This window comes from Pleurodeles waltl, chromosome 1_2, assembly GCF_031143425.1.
Source record: "Pleurodeles waltl isolate 20211129_DDA chromosome 1_2, aPleWal1.hap1.20221129, whole genome shotgun sequence".
Classification (NCBI taxonomy): domain Eukaryota; kingdom Metazoa; phylum Chordata; class Amphibia; order Caudata; family Salamandridae; genus Pleurodeles; species Pleurodeles waltl.
In genome coordinates this window covers 796,014,598-796,032,455 of record NC_090437.1, presented here as the reverse complement: position 1 = coordinate 796,032,455, position 17,858 = coordinate 796,014,598, and the positions used below count along the sequence as shown (strand labels likewise).

Here is a 17,858-nt window from a genome sequence, read left to right as displayed (position 1 = left end):
GAAGATCCTTCTCCTACCTGGCAGCCAAGACTTGGAACTCCCTCCCCATCCACCTCCGTCTGACCCACGACCACCTCTCCTTCAGGAAGCAACTCAAGACCTGGCTGTTTGAGCAGTAGCGGTCCCCCCTCCCCCCAGCGCCTTGAGACCCTCCGGGTGAGTAGCGCGCTATACAAATTTTTTGATTGATTGATTGATTGAGGATTACTTAAAGGATTCTGCCTCACTACAGGTGTCACTACCGGCATAGTGCCATTTAACTGCTAAAGGGACTGCCTCTCTACAGGTGTCACTACTGAGCACTACAGCACTGCACCACTGCACCATATAATTACTTAAAGGACTCTGCCTCACTACAGGTGTCACTACCGGCAAGGTGCCATATAACTGGTTAAGGAACTGGCTCTACAGGTGTCACTACCGAGCACTACCAGCATTGCACCATATAATTACTTAAAGGACTCTGCCTCACTACAGGTGTCACTACCGGCAAGGTGCCATATAACTGGTTAAGGAACTGCCTCTACAGGTGTCACTACCGAGCACTACCAGCATTGCACCATATAATTACTTAAAGGACTCTGCCTCTCTACAGACGCCACTACCGAGAACTACAGCACTGCACCGTACAAATTACTTAAAGGACTCTGCCTCACTACAGGCATCACTACCGGCATGTGCCACATAACTGCTTAAGGGACTGCCTTGACAAGCATGGAGCTGTCCGAAGAGCCTGTCGGGGTGTTGGCTTGTGGTATGGTGCAGCGCAAGCACACCTTCCACGGAAGCCCAGGAAATGCCCGTCAGTCAGCGTCAGTCTATTTGCAAGTGCAATAAAATCGTGGGATTATTCACAAAGACATTCCGATGGCTCATATTCAATGTTTGCAGTTAACTCTTTAACACCAAGTTACTTACAGTACTAGAGAGAAGATCTGTGTTTTTTGATGCACAGACCCTCCCTGAGGAATGCATGCCTGGCTCTGATGGCTTATTTTCACGTGTCCCCACGGCTATTAGTTGAAATGCAAACCTTTTTTCTTTTGTCTTCAAAACTGCTCTCCAATTCAGCTACTCTCATCCACCAAAAGCATCATCTAAAGAGGTCAACGTGACTAGAAGCAAAAGCTCTGAACCACCCTGTCCTTTTATTTTCACGTATTCCAACAAAACGTATCAAGACCTGATTGGTGGGATGCCACTAAAAACACCAGCCGTGAGTTATATAAAACAGAATTCACCAATCAGCTTCGGTAACAGACCTGGACCAACCATATGTTAAAATGGACACTGTGGCCCATATTTATACTTTTTGACGCAAAACTGCGCCAACGCAGTTTTGCGTCAAAAAAATTAGCGCCGGCTAATGCCATTCTGAAGCGCCATGCGGGCGCCGTATTTATTGAATGACGTTAGCCGGCGTTAGCCGCCGGCGCCGTCTGGTGTGCGTTAAAAAAAACGACGTACACCAGGCAGCGCCGGCGTAGGGGGATATGGGGCTTGGGCGTCAAGAAATGGGGCAAGTCAGGTTGAGGCAATTTTTTTGCCTCAACCCGATTTGCGCCATTTTTTTTCACTCCCAACCCCCATAGAAATGACTCCTGTCCTAGCAAAGACAGGAGTCATGCCCCCTTGCCCAATGGCCATGCCCAGGGGACTTCTGTCCCCTGGGCATGGTCATTGGGCATAGTGGCATGTAGGGGGGCACAAATCAGGCCCCCCTATGCCACAAAAAATAAAATAAAAAAACTTACCTGAACTTACCTTAATGTCCCTGGGATGGGTCCCTCCAGCCTTGGGTGTCCTCCTGGGGTGGGCAAGGGTGACAGGGGGTGTCCCTGGGGGCATGGGAGGGCACCTCTGGGCTCCTTCAGAGCCCACAGGTCCCTTAACGCCTGCCTTTTGCAGGCGCTAAAAAACAGCGCAAAAGCGGCCGTACGTCATTTTTTTTGACCCGCCCACTCCCGGGCGTGAATTTTGCCCGGGAGTATAAATCCGACGCACATGCCTCGGAGTCGATTTTTTAGACGGGAACGCCTACCTTGCATATAATTAACGCAAAGTAGGTGTCCACGCTAAAAAATGACGCTGACTCCATGGACTTTGGCGCTAGACGCGTCTAACGCCAAAGTATAAATATGGAGTTAGTTTTGCGTCGAAATTGCTTCAAAAAAACCGACGCAATTCCGGCGCAAACGGAGTATAAATATGCCCCTGTATTTTTTTGGACTGATGAACTTTCCCCTCCTGGTCCCTACCAAATCCCACGTTCACAAGGAACTCCCCTGCCCGGCCCATGAATGTTGGCTTCTCTGAGGCTTTCTGTTTGTTTCAAAGGCTCCTTTAAAACCTCATCTTTCACACCTGGCTCAGATTTTATTTTTTGGTGCTGAAATAATACAGAATTAAAGTTTTAATGTTTGAACCCTCATTCTGAAAAGGATACACCCACAAGAACATTTATTTCATACAGTTCCAGCACAGTCACGGCCAACCCCGTATCTTTAGAAAAGTGTGAGAACGAGAAGAGGACGGCGAACTGTGAGAGCCCCGTTTGCTAATCCAGCAGAGACTCACCAAGGGCTGTATCAGCAAGCGGGGATTAAAATGACGCCCAAATTGGATTATTTCTTCACAAAGGAGCTCCCGCTGATTATCTGCTAATCCGCCAGGTAAACCAGGGGTAAACGCACAGCTATTTGGAACGTTGTTTTCGAGAAGACGCAGACAATATAACTTTCCCACCGCCTCACCAGCTCCCAGTCAACTTTTAGCTAGGCCTGGCAGGTGTGGACTGATAATAAAATGAACACCATTATCGGCTAAGCACTATAAAAGCTGGTTTGCTTAGGTCCAATAAAATGTTTAGGGCCCCAACATAATCTACGTTATCCGGCGTAAAAAAGCAACTACTAAATCCCGGTGCACAAATGAATAAGAAAATGAACGAAAATGTTTTATGTGGCACCAAAGGCACCAAGTGAAGGGCGTTAGGGGACCATAAATCCGCCCCGTTCCAATCCAATTAAATATATGTTGCGGCAAAACGGGGTAAGGCTTCCGACCACTGGATGAAAAAACTCACACTTCTAAAATACAGAATTAAGCAATTTTCCACACCCTTTAATGTAACACAGTGGTTCACCATTTTTGCAGATTTCCATCAGGATGTTGTTCCGAGATCTGCAGATAATTAGGGCAAATTCGGTAATTCTGAGGATGGTCAGGGTAGGGCTAATGGCAGCCTGTGCCATGTGGGCTGGTTGGTACAGCGTATACCGCCAACTGCCCCCTGGGTGCGACACTTTTTATTGGACTAACTGGAAATAAAATGCCCAGGTGGTACAATGCATGATCTTTCCGAATGACACAGGTTCTTTCTTCAGATGACCACAGTCATGTTCAAGGAAGAATCAAAGAGGCCTTGGACATCGCTCCCTCTCACACCGAAACAATGTCTTACTTTGCACATTGGTCTTCCAGGTCCAAAGACAATTAGAGAAGCCCTAGCTGCACTTGAAAGGGATATTGCCTGAGAGTAGAGGTTTTCACTCAGAACATTGCTGGATGTTTTATGGGCAAAGAAGAAAAACAGTTATTTCTAGGTCTCACCTACCAGACAGCTTTTCACTATCTGTTTGCAGAAGGACTATACCAAAAACTTACAGTGGGCTTAGAGTACGCTCACTGCTTACCATTGGCTGGCTTTATTGTCACACTAATTTGTTTGCTTTTTAGGCGATGGATTGCCATCCTCTTGCTCTGTTTGTCTCTCTGCGTAGCATAACATCTTTACCATCCTTTTGATTGGATGCCTTATATTATTCCACTGTTCACATTCAGGGAACTACTTTTTTCTTCTTCTTTCAACTCTGAGAGTACATGCGTTTTCTAGTTCTCTCCCTTGCGTACTGCTTCTCCAAAAACAGCTGCCCTTACATGCTCTGTGTTGCTCCCTCGTTCCACCCCTCTGTAGTGTCGCTTAGGTTGCTATAGCACATGTCACAATATGTTCTAGTGATGAAGCAGAAAATGAAGGTTTTGATTTATTAACGCTTAAACGTAGTGCTGGAATAATCATGTGTGACATTAACCGAACTAATTAAGATTGTACGGGGACAAAATGTGCCCTCAGAGTAGTTTGCCATCATCTATATGCGTGCTTTATATAACGTGGTGAATTAGAATTGCACTAATCCGACATAATCATAAACGTGTGCTACGATTTGCTTGTTTGAAATGTTTTAGCTTAGCATTACTTTAGCAGAGGCTTTGGCCTAGTTGCCTGGTCTCACGGTTTGGATGCTCGTATTTTTCCACTGTGCTAATAAACGTGTATTCTTGCTTGAAGCTGTACTTTTCCACAGAAACTGTTCACATGCTTATCTTAAAGTTAGTGCCAGCCTGGCATATTTTCTCTTTAATTCAAGGTCGACTTGCAGGTGCGGACAATGGAGGCTCTGAGAGTAAGCTAATTGGAAAACAATGTTGCGATCTGCGTACCCATCTCCAAGGATAATGTATGCTTAAGTAAAAGCTTGAGAACTGTCGTTTTTGATTGGTCAATTTGAAGCTAACCTATGAACCCTCCAATGGAGACCCTACTGGACTTGAACTGTTGTCTATAAAAACCAGGTGCACGAGAAGAAGGTAGCCATTATGCGCTATGATTGCGAGATCATTGCTCTCTGTCATCGGACATCCTACCATTTTGACTTCGTAGCTATTATGGCCCACTTTGCTGCGATGCCATTTTGAGAGACTTTGATGCTTTCTCTAATCGAGAGAAAGAGACTTTAAATGATTCTTGCCCTAGAGACTGTAACTTTGATTTGATCCCTTTGCATGAAGTAATAGTTTACCTTGCCGCCGTGAGGCATTTGCCCCGTTCACCCCTGCCCCTTTGGCCCGTCCTATGCTGATCGAAACGGTACCCATGCTGACCGAAGAACGGTACCTGTGAGACGAAGACTTCCTTGTATGCTGATCATAATTGGTAAATATGAAAAGAAATTGTAAAATTGCATTGTGTTTCTTTTAGGTAACCAACTGCTGATTTTGGTAAGAGCCCTAGTTAGGAGTTTTTTCTAAATTAATGTTACTAAATTGTTTTTGCATGAAGTCCCACATGCCGATGCTAATTTGAGGTTAGACGAGGATTCCACATGTCGCACAATGCAATTTGAGATCTTGTTATGCTGACTAAATGTATGCCATTAGTTCATTACAGATTATCGTATTAGTGATTTGCATTGCCATTATCGAATGCCTTGTGATTCAAATGCTGCATAGATTACATTTGTTTCGACGTTATGGACAGCTATTAATGTTCATATATGTTTATCATTTGGTGTTGAGAAACATTTATATTGTGCTAGCTTTGTTAATATAGGGAAATAAATTAACTAACTTTGCAATAAACTGGTGTGGTTATTCCTGACTGAAAGGTCGGGGTTCGTCGAAATGTATTCTGGATTAATTGTAAAGTGTTATGTTGTTCAAGGTGTTGCTTATGTTCGTTATTGATTATTGATTTTGATGAGATTGATCGATTAAGAGCACAGAGAGTTCCCACTAAGTCAAAAGATTCATCGGCCTAAAGAGCGTCCGAACGCAGGTAAATTTGTTACCCCGTTACGCTCTATCAGTAGATGGTAGCAGAGGATGGTTACGTCTTTTGGGACCCTGTACTCTTAAAGTACATGGTGTCGAATTAACGGTTACGCATTTTGAGACCCCACTTGAGAAGTTGAATTCGATTTTTCTTGGATAAAATAGATTGACAAAATGATGATGGGCTAGGTCCACCGCGACTTTCCCGGGATCTCGGAGCTTGCGAATGGAGAGAGCGGAGGTGTGAAATCAGCGCTGGCGGTACTAGTGATGGTATGAGAGAAGTTAGGGTTTTGCGCTTGCACAGCTTATTGCCGCAGGGTGTGTGAAAAGGTTGCGAGGGTTTTCTTTTAAGGGTAGTGGAGGTGCGACTCTGAGTGTAGAAGTAGAGAAGTCGTCGAACTTCATAGAAATAACGGAGGTGCGGCTCCGAGTGTGAGAGTAGGGAAGTCGTCGAACTTCATGTGAGTGTGGCGCTTTGTGCATAAAAAGGTCCACGTGGTTGTTGTTGTTGAGACGGGCCCTGCGAGGTCAAGAGACTCCGGAGTATGTTGATCCATGTTGTGGTCTGGGCGGTTTAGTAGGTTGATCGGGCGTGGTCAACGAGTTGGTACGTGTGTTAGGGAGTGAAAGAAACTTCGACTTCGGGCTTTGACAAGATTCTAAGTGCACTAGAACAGATCATTGACAAGTTGAGAGTAGGTCTGCGGGTCAGATTTGCTTGCGAATGTGGGGACTGAGAAAGACCGAATAGTGGTCGAGGCTGGTGAAAAGTCCCTAAGGTCCTGAAGCGATTGTGTTACCCTTCCTGTAGTAAACCGACAGATCTGTTTTATTTTTTTAGTAGCTCGCAATATATGCAGAAGTTGTTGCGAAAGAGGTGAGTGAAGGAGGACCAGCCGCGAGGCTTTGTCAGCCGCAGTGTGTGTGAGTGTGACGTCACTAAGAGCCGCGCTGGGATAGGTTGGTGGGTGAGACGGGTCGCGCACGGATTGGACGCAGTCCGTGGGACTCGATTGGAAGGGGAAAGGCAGGTGAAGAGTATTCCGGGAATTAAAGTCACCTATTGATTACAGATTTTGTGGAATTAAAGTCACCTATTGGTTATAAGTTTGGTTAAAATAAAAGACGAGAAAATGAAATTCTTTAAAGCATTTAGGAGTGCGATGAAGGGGGAGTCTTACATTAAAGCGAGCGTAGGAGAGGAGACGCCGCCCGAGGGTACACCAGCTTACATTGTAATGGAGGAAAAGGGGGTAGCTCCGTGCCTTTGGCTAAAGCAATGGCACAAGTTGACAGAGAAACATGGGAGCGTTATACGGGACATTCAATATAAAGATTTTAGAAAATTTGAGATTCACGATGTACGACATGAAGGTGCCTCCAAGGCCAGCACAGTTTGAGGCTCTAGCAATTTGGGAACTAATGGCCAGACAGCAACAGCAAAAGAAGTTCGAGACCAGAATGAGGAAGGTAGAAAAGACACTAGCGGATGCTAGGTGGGATAATGCACAGAAGGTGTGGAGGTCAGATGTATTGCAGGGGATAAAATTGTTCCCCGCAATTACTAAGGAAGGAGAAGAGACAGGGAAGAAAGCTACTTGTAAGACAGACAGAAAGTGTTCCAAGGATAGAGAGGATGAGGAAAAGTTAAGAAGAGAAGAGGAGTTAGAGGATGAGGAGTTGATAATGCAATTGCTGAATGACCGTCCACCGCCTTATGCAGAGAATGGACAAGGTCCAAATACCAGTTCTGCCCCTCCGGCACCGGTACAGAACAGTGAAACACAGAGTCCAGGAGCGTCATCGGGATCTAAGGACCCGAGTTTATTGCTCACCCCGCAAATACCGCAGGTTAGGAGAATATATCCAGATGTGCCCGTGTTGAAACCAGCAGAAAATTATCAGCCGCAGATGCCAGGGTACTACAACGGTGATAACAGTGCAGGAATGGTTCTAGATCCAACCGTAAGGGGAGCACCGAATGGTTACAACCAAACAATGGCACAAGCTGAATCAACTCAGTTTATGATGCCTCAAAAGCAGATGCAGGGAGGAAACGCACATGTTCAAATGACGGGGAGCCAGATGGGCATGCCGGCGATGATGACCCATGGTGTGGGAATGAACATGCCTCAGAACATGGGGAATGGACAGAACCCAGACGCGATATCCTTACCCATTACTGTAGGTCCAGTGGTACCTCTGTATAGTCAGCCTAATTCAGGTCTGAATAGTCAGGGAACAATGCTGCAAAATGGGACAGAAAGAAGGTGCATAGAAAACATTCCAGGGATAACTCCGATAGCGGCTCAGCCAACTGGGTCTGGGTCCTTGATGGAGTTTAGTCCCGTATGTGCTCAGTCAACACTGGTGAGGTCGAGCCCCCCACTGATAATACCTCTCACATCGAACACTGAAAAACTGCCGCAGCCATCGATGGCAGTCGATGTAAACGCTACCCTGATGGGGGTGAATGCGCAACAGCTGACACAGTGGTTCAACAGTCTGAATTCCACACAAAGTCCAGCTAGTGGGAAAGGAGAAGACTACATGAATAGGGTCAGGTTGAACATGGAAGCACAAGAATTGGTGGAAGGGACTATGGGTGTGAACAGGTTAGAGTCCTACACGGAAGAAGAACTGAGGTATCTATGTCCCAGGATCACGAAGGAAGTGAACAAGATACATAAGAGCTTGCAGGAAGCAGCTGACAGAAACGGGGTTGACATAGACAAGACGAAACACTTGAGCAGGAGCTACAGGTTAGATTTTGGGACAACAGATTTTGAACACATGAGGTCAGCAGGCATGAAGACACACCTTAGAGAATTGCTGCAGAGTGCACAAGTGTGGAGGTGCTTAGACAAGTGGGAAAGCAGATGGGTAAAGAGGAAGGACAAGAGGAGGGACAGTGCTACAGAGCACAATGAGAAAAGACCGCAGAGTGGTGATACAGTAACAATGTTACCAATGAGGGAGACAGCAGGAGGAAAATTAGTACATGTACCATGGCACAGAAGCGACATTCAGTCCTTTACGGACGATTTTCCCAAATTAAGAGAGAAACCGATTGAATGGTACCAACAGACTGATAGGTTTGTGAAGCTTGCAAAATGTCTCTGGGAAGACTTGAACACTCTGTTTGAGATTGTGGTTCCGGCAGATTTGTGGGAGGATTGCAAAAGAGCTGTAGGTTGGCCGACAAGTGAACCGGAGAGACACAGGGAAACGGGCGCACCATCACCTATGGTGATGAGCTTGTACTATAAAGTGATTGAGCATTTGAAAACGAAGGTACCCGCGAAAAACGTGGATTGGCAGAAGATTGACCGAACTGCCCAAGAGACTAAAGAATCAATTCATAGTTACTATGAGAGGTTGTTGAAGGCGTTCAAGAATTACAGTGGCACGGAAACAATTGAGGCGAAGGACATGCTTCATTTTGTGTTCAGATTTGTGGAAGGGCTGAGGCCAGAGATAAGCCAGATGATAAAGTCGCATTTGATTTGCTGGCAGTCTAAACCGATTGACGAGGTCTTGACTTATGCGAAATACTGTAGCGACGAAATTGAAGTAAAACAGAAAAGGCTGAAAGAGAAGGTGATGATGATGCAGCTTAAGGCAGCTCAAACAGGTTTGCAAGGTCTGCAGGGTCTGCAAGGCTTACAAGGGATGCAGGGGTTCCAACAGCAAGTACCGCAACAGCAGTTGCAGTTGCAGGGAAACATGGCGTTTCAGCCACAGGCCAGAGGCAGAAGTCGAGGAGGTTTTGTGAATAGTGGTCCGGATTTGAACACTGTTGTGACGGGTGTACAGGCAATGAAGAAGGTGATGCCGTGTCACGTGTGCGGAATCGTCGGTCATTGGAAACGCGAGTGCCCGATGGTGGTGCAGGAAGGTGTAGGTGTAGGTGCAGGTGCAGGTGCAGGTGTAGGTGTTGGTCAGCAAAACAATGATGTCAATGCATTTCAGACAATGAGGGGACCGAAAATGAGAGGTCCAAACGCAAATTTTCAGACTGTAAATCAATTGCAGGGATTACAACCTATGCAGCCGCAGCAGATGCAGATGCCTCGTGTGCAGATGACGCAAATGCAGCCAATGCAACAGCAGTTACCTATGGTACCTAATCAGCAAATGCAAATACCCTTGGCACCAATGAGTCAGCAGCAAGTGATGGTTCCTCCGCAGGTAACAGGTCAGGTAATGAGTACAAATGGCACCGTACAACAGTTCCCCTTACACAGTGAGAGTGGAATAAACAACGTATGGGAGAGTGAAAGTTCAGGAGAAGAAGGAGATTGTGTGCTTGCGGCATCCTTGGAAGTTGATCAAAGGGGTCCGTACGTAGAGGGAAGAGTAATGGGTCATCGTGTCTCATTCTTGGTTGACACGGGAGCCACACGTTCAACAGTTAAGAGCAGTGAAGTTCCAAATTTGCCTCTCTCAGGGAGGACAGTTCAAGTGGTGGGAGTAGCAAACAGACATCTGACGAACCCGATAACAGATCCGGTTCCAGTTAGCATTGGTAACTATCAAGGGGTACATCAGTTTGTGGTGTGTGACTCAAGCCCGATAGCACTGTTAGGGAGAGACCTATTGTGTAAATTGGGTTGTTCGATAATGTGTTCAAACGAAGGGATAACAATAGAAACGAGCAATGATGGGGAAGAAGAGGACAGTGTAGAGGGGGATGAAATGGAAACAGTCGACGAGGAGTATCCTCTGATTTGTCTTTTCCCGATGATAACTGAAGAAGATATCCCAGCAGAATTACGGGAAACAGTCGGAAAGGAAGTGTGGGACATGACAGGGAAAGAGGTGGGATTGATGAAAGGAGTGGAACCAGTAAAAGTGATGGTACAGCCCAATGCGATCTTTCCCCAGACCCCACAATACCACATGCCACAAGACACCCTCATGAAAGTTGCCCAACTCATTGATGAATTTGTAGAGCAGGGGGTACTGAAAGAAGTGCTAAGTAGTCCATGTAATTCACCAATAATGGGACTAATAAAGCCAAGTGGAAAGGTCCGACTCGTGCAGGATTTGAGGAAAATAAATGACATCATAATAAAGTGCTGCCCTGTCGTACCGAATCCAGCTGTGATAATGTTTCAAGTTCCTTGCGATGCTGAATGGTTCTCAGTCATCGATTTGTCACAGGCATTCTTTTCTGTGCCTCTTCATGAGGACAGCCAATTCCTCTTTTGTTTCAAATTCCTAGACAGAGTGTACAGTTGGTGTCGAATTCCTCAAGGGTTTTCTGAGTCACCGTCAATATTCAATCAGATCTTAAAGAAAGATTTGGAAGAACTAGAACTGCCATTCGAGTCAACCCTAGTACAGTACATTGATGACTTACTGGTTGCATCAAAGACAGAAAATGGCTGCACAGCCGATACCATTGCCCTGTTGAACCATTTGGGAAGGAATGGACATAAGGTGTCTCCTTCCAAACTACAGTTCTGTCAGAAGAAAGTGAAATACTTGGGTCACCAAATAGAGAAAGGGTCACGGAGAATAATGAAGGAAAGAATCACAAGCATACTTCAAATGAGTCCACCAAAGACAAGGAAGGAGGTGAGGAAGTTTTTGGGAATGGTGGGATATTGTCGCCAGTGGATACCCAACTTCTCGTCTCTAGCGAAGCCCCTACTGAAATTGACCCAAAAGGATGCCTTGGATGAAATTGAGCTGAAAGGAGATGAGATGGATGCTTTTGTTGAACTGAAGGAATGTATGTGCAGGGCTCCAGCTTTAGGTATGCCTGATTACACGAAGCCTTTCACATTGTTTTGTCATGAACGTGATGCTTGTTCTTTGTCTGTCTTGACTCAAGCCCATGGTGGCGTAAACAGACCAGTAGCGTATTTTTCAGCTACTTTGGATCCGGTTGCAGCAGCACTCCCAGGGTGTTTGCGCGCCGTAGCAGCAGTTGGTATCAGCCTCACTCAGAGTGAAGGAATAGTGATGGGACACCCAGTAACAGTCATGGTCCCTCACTCAGTTGAGATACTTTTGACCCGCTCCCGAACGCAGCACATGACAGGAGCAAGACTCACAAGGTATGAAACGATAATTCTGGGCTCACCGAACGTGCAGCTGAAAAGGTGCACTACGTTGAATCCAGCTACCTTGCTTCCTGGAGAAAATTCTGAAATAGAGAACGCTGAAGACGTCGAGCATGACTGCCTTCAGGTGACTGAATTTTGCACAAAACCTCGACCGGACATCAAGGATACTAAGCTTGATGTAAATGACCAAATTCTTTTTGTTGATGGTTCATGTCTAAGAGATGGGATGGGGATTTTGAAAGCAGGATATGCTGTATGTACTGTAACAGGGGTCTTGGAAGCGGGATGGCTTCAAGGAGTCTATTCTGCACAAGTAGCCGAACTTGTAGCCCTTACCAGAGCATGTCAACTGTCTGCATTGATGAAAGTCACCATTTACACTGATAGTCAATACGGGTTTGGGATTGTGCATGACTTTGGACAACTATGGTCACAGAGAGGTTTCCTGACTTCTTCAGGATCCCCAGTAAAGAACGGGGAGAGAATAAGGGAATTGTTACATGCCATTCAAGTGCCAGCTGAAGTTGCAGTGGTAAAGTGCAGTGCTCACACGAAAGGACAGGACTATGGCCCTCATTCTGACCCTGGCGGTCGGCGGAGAGACGGCGGTCGGACCGCGAACAGACCGGCGGTATTAAAAATGGCATTCTGACCGCGGCGGTCCCCGCCGCGACCGACCGCTACTTCTCCACTCCGACCGCCGCGGCGGTCATGACCGCGGGGCTGGAGTTTGCGCACTCCGGCCCCGCGGTCGTCCCAAAACCGCCAAGGGTATTATGACCCTGCCTACCGCCGCGGTTTCTTGCGGGCGGGAACCGCCGTGCGAACCATGGCGGTAAGCACTATCGGGGCCAGGGAATTCCTTCCCTGGCACTGATAGGGGTCTCCCCCACCCCCCACTACCCACCCGAGTCCTCCCCCCACACCCTCCACCCCCCTGCCACCCCCCAGAGGTGGTACGAACCCCCTCCCCACCCCCACCCCGACATGTACATACATGTACCCCGACATGCACACACCCCCAACATGCACATATACACACCCCCTACACACACATACACAACGGGGACACATACCCGCACACATACATGCCGACATGCGCACCTGCCGAACAGCACACATTACCCATAGACACAGCAGCACCCCTCTACACACTCACACGCACACCCCCATGCACGCACACATCACACAACACCCCCCCACCCCCTCCCCTCACGGACGATCAACTTACCTTGTGCGTTGGTCCTCCGGGAGGCGACGGGAGCCATAGGGACGTGACCGCCAACAGAAGACCGCCAACAGAAGACCGCCACACAGAAATGTGGGTCGTAATTCTGGGGGCGGTGTTCTGCTGGCGTGGCGGTGGAGGTTGACCAGTCTCCACTTTCCCGCCGACCGCCAGTGTGGCTGCTGGCGGTATTCCGGCGGAACGCTCCCAGCGGTCGGAATACGCGCAGCGGCATACCGCCGCGGTCGGCGGTCTTTACCGCGGCGGTAACTCGGCGGTCTTGCGAAAAGACCGCCAAGGTCAGAATGAGGGCCTATGTGTCTCTGGGAAATGCATATGCAGATCAAGTCGCAAGATTTTGTGCTTTGAACTGTATATTACTAAGGGATGATTGGAATACAATAAGTGAACCAGAACTCGAACCAGCTGAAGCATTTGCCTTGAAGGTCGTAGATACAATAGAGGAACTAAAAGCACTACAGAATAATGTCAGGGAGGATGAAAGAGATTCTTGGATCAAATCACAATGTATAAAGAGACAAGACGAGTTATGGATTTCACATGAGGGAAAATATGTTTTGCCAAATAGTCTCTTATCACAGCTTGCGCGGTTCTATCATGGGCAAGCTCACTTAGGGAGAGATGCCATGATAAGATTGTTCAAAACTGATTGGTTTAACCCCAGATTTCGCCAAGCTGCAGAAGCAGTTTGCCATCGATGTGTCACTTGCCAGCAGATGAACCCAGGAAAGGGAACAGTTGTGAGCGCGAGTCACATTGGTAGGGCAAGCGGACCTTTTAGCCGCATGCAGATGGACTTCATTGAGATGCCTGTGCATGGGGGTCTGAAATATGTGTTAGTGATTGTGTGCATTTTTAGTCACTGGATTGAGGCATACCCTACACGTAGAAACGACAGCCTTACAGTTGCCAAGCTATTGTTGAGGGAGTTGATACCACGTTTCGGATTCCCGATCTCTTTAGAATCAGATAGGGGAAGTCACTTCAACAATGAGGTGATGAAGTTACTTTGCGAAGCACTGAAAATTGAGCAAAAGCTGCACTGTAGTTATCGCCCTGAAGCCTCAGGACTGGTGGAGCAGATGAATGGTACGCTGAAATCGAGAATGGCAAAAATATGTGCATCGACAAATTTGAAATGGCCGGAGGCATTGCCTTTAGTGCTAATGTCAATGAGAAACACTCCTGATAGAAAGACTGGATTGTCTCCGCATGAAATTCTCATGGGCAGGGCTATGAGACTTCCTGCAGTTCCCGCGAACATGCTTTTGAATATTACAGATGATATGGTGTTAGACTACTGCAAAGGACTGGCTGACGTGGTTCGCTCTTTCTCTCACCAGGTGGAAGCGACCACCTTGCCACCGATCCAAGGTCCAGGACACGCACTGAAAGCAGGTGACTGGGTCGTGGTAAAGAAGCACGTGAGAAAATCGTGTCTGGAACCCCGTTGGAAAGGCCCTTTCCAAGTGATCCTGACGACAACTACCGCTGTGAAGTGTGCGGGGGTTCCCAACTGGATTCACGCCAGTCACACAAAGAAGGTGTTGTGTCCCACAGATGAGGAAGTTGAAGCGCTGAAAGTACCAGTGCCTGATAAAGCAGTGCCGAGTGCGGAGACAGGACAAAAACGAACTGAAAGCGAACAGACAGAAGCAGGAGAAAAAGAGATATTCTCCGACAACGAAGACATCAACTCGCTTGGGGGAGACCAAGGAGAAAGTTCAGATAGCGACGAAGAAGCTGCAGGTGACAAAGAACCTGAAGCAGCTGAGGGTAGCAAAAAGCCTGAAGCAGCTGAAGGTGACAAGGAGCCTGAAGCAGCTGAAAGTGACAAAGAGCCTGACGAAAGTAACGGTGACGAAGGGCTCGAGAAAAGTGAAAAAGTAGGAGAGCCTGATCAGAGGAGGGCTTTCCCAGAAGCAGACGATACACAGAAAGAAAAGGAGAACGTGATCGATTCCCCGGAAGGAGGGAACGAGGCAGAACAGAACGAAAAGGTTCAAGATTCTACAGAAGAGGTTGCAGGTCCATCAAATGGACATGGTGCAAAGAGGAGACTCAGCATCTCACCAATAAAAGAAAAGGGTAAAGAAAGTTTGAACGAAGGAGGAAGGCCGAAAGTGAAAGAGAAAAGAAAAGAAGTGACTGTTGTGGATCAATCGTCAAGTGAAGAAAAAGAAAAGACAAAAGAGGAAAGTACCAGCGAAGCAGAGTCGAAAAGGGAAGCAAAATTGAAAAGGAAAAGGATACCGAACAGGAGGTATTCTGGTCCTGAATGGGCATATGCAGTCAATGATGATTGGACTGACGAGTTTGTATCTCTAAGCATCGAGAACGAAGAAGAAGAAGAGATACCAATAGAAAAGAAAAGTTTCATAGACTCTGTCGATTGAAAGAGTAAATGACATTGCTTGCTACAATATAACGTGAAAGAAACAACCAGCTGAGACATTGTTAAATCGGATGAGACATTTGCTAAACTGATAAAGACTGAGTTATTGCCGAATTGAGACAAATGCTGCTAACCGATAAATGACTGGCCTTTTGAAGAAGACGGTGTGAACATTGTGCTCGTTCAGCTTTGCAACTGGTTTGCTAAATAGTTTCATTTGTAGGTGCTTCTAGCTCTCTGATTCTATACAGATCATGGCGCTCAACAATAGAAAGAAATATTGTAAATATGTGTGTGTAGGCTTGGTAATTACATGTGTGATAATAATAATGGCAATTGTGTTTGGAATGCATGGAAAGGGTGAGAATGAGACTATTACTGCTTCTACCATTGCTCCTGTTACTGTCACTGAACTAACCCCATTGAAAAGACTGGCATTAGATGAGAGACTCTTGCATGATAAGAAAGAGCTTTCGTATAACGTTTTCTATCGCTTACTAACAGAGTATGTTGAGACTATGGATGCGAAGGATTGTTACGTGTGTACACAGATACCGACATCAGTAAAGGAAGGGGTGACTTATCACCACATGCCCCTTACATATGGGATTACGTGTAGTATAGTAATGTCTAGGTTTTATGGTCAAACTAACATACAGTATTTTTACTCGAATTATGATGTTACCTTTGCTTATGTTCCTATAATAGCGCAGCTAAGCGAAACTGCAAGATATTGGGATTACAAAATTATGAGGGACTTTTTCGAGCCAATGCAGCCTTTTGAAACGGCTCATGCTCATAGGGAGAACCTTACTTGCTCAGTCTCTGCTGTAGAAATAAGCTTTTTAGATCGCACAGATGATAGGAGGGCTCAGATGAAAGCGAAGTTAGAAAAAGAGTTACATAAGAGGACTTCAGTAGACAATTATGATTTTGCTGCTATAAAGACACAAGGGAAAATAGCTTTAGATGCTTGGCATGTAGGGAAATTTTGTATATATCGAGGTGAATCTTATTATGACAATATTTTTGTAGGAGCGAGTGAGTGCAAACATACGTTTATTTTTAAGGCCAAATGGACATTCATGATGAACGGACTTGACCCTGTCATTCCAGGTGTATATTACATTTGTGGGCATAATGCTTATTATTGTCTTCCCAAGGGATGGTGGGGGAGATGTTATTTGGGTATAGTGTTCCCAAAGGTTTATCAGCTGGATGACGTATCGATGATTCAAAAGACATCTGGATCTCATAGTATCCAGAAAAGAGAGACCGCAGCTGCTGTGGTAGGTGACATATTTGGAGCCATGATTCCTTCATTGGGAGTTGTGTTGAATTCCATCAAGATACGAAAGTTGTCTACTATAGTAGATAACATGTTGACAAAGTTTTCAGGTGCTATAATCCTGATAGATGCTGAGCTTGCAGCGGAAAGAGCTATGACTCTTCAAAATAGGCTTGCTTTAGACATTCTTTTAGCAAAGGATGGAGGCGTTTGCAAAATGATTGGTGCACGTCACTGTTGCACCTATATACCGGATAATAGTGTGAAGATTAAAACTATGCTTGCTAATCTAACAAAAGAAAGTGCAGATTTGAAAGAACTGAAAGAACCAGGAGTGTGGGAGAAGGTTGGAAAGGGAATAGCTTCAGTGGGACATTGGCTTGGGGGAATTTGGAATGGAATATTATTGAAAATAATAGAAGGAATATTAATAGTAATAATATGTGTATTTGGAATTTGGGGAATAAAAAGGGGAATAATAATGATTATGGAAAGAATTAAAAGAAGAAAAGAAGAGAAAATTATGAAAAGAATGGCAGAAGAATACAAAGCGCAAACTAGGGGAATTAAAAGGAAAAGGGAACTGACAGAATTTTAATGGAATAAAATTTGTGGGCTAAATTTGTGTGATGACTAGTAGTCATCAGAGGAGGGATTGATGAAGCAGAAAATGAAGGTTTTGATTTATTAACGCTTAAACGTAGTGCTGGAATAATCATGTGTGACATTAACCGAACTAATTAAGATTGTACGGGGACAAAATGTGCCCTCAGAGTAGTTTGCCATCATCTATATGCGTGCTTTATATAACGTGGTGAATTAGAATTGCACTAATCCGACATAATCATAAACGTGTGCTACGATTTGCTTGTTTGAAATGTTTTAGCTTAGCATTACTTTAGCAGAGGCTTTGGCCTAGTTGCCTGGTCTCACGGTTTGGATGCTCGTATTTTTCCACTGTGCTAATAAACGTGTATTCTTGCTTGAAGCTGTACTTTTCCACAGAAACTGTTCACATGCTTATCTTAAAGTTAGTGCCAGCCTGGCATATTTTCTCTTTAATTCAAGGTCGACTTGCAGGTGCGGACAATGGAGGCTCTGAGAGTAAGCTAATTGGAAAACAATGTTGCGATCTGCGTACCCATCTCCAAGGATAATGTATGCTTAAGTAAAAGCTTGAGAACTGTCGTTTTTGATTGGTCAATTTGAAGCTAACCTATGAACCCTCCAATG

At 45.8% G+C, this 17,858-nt stretch overlaps 1 protein-coding gene across 3 annotated transcripts in view; it reads right to left on the bottom strand.

The window, feature by feature from the left end:
* The window catches only part of PALLD (palladin, cytoskeletal associated protein), an 847,172-nt gene that overhangs the window by 574,888 nt on the left and 254,426 nt on the right, over positions 1-17,858 (bottom strand). The gene's annotated exons all lie outside the window — the stretch shown is intronic.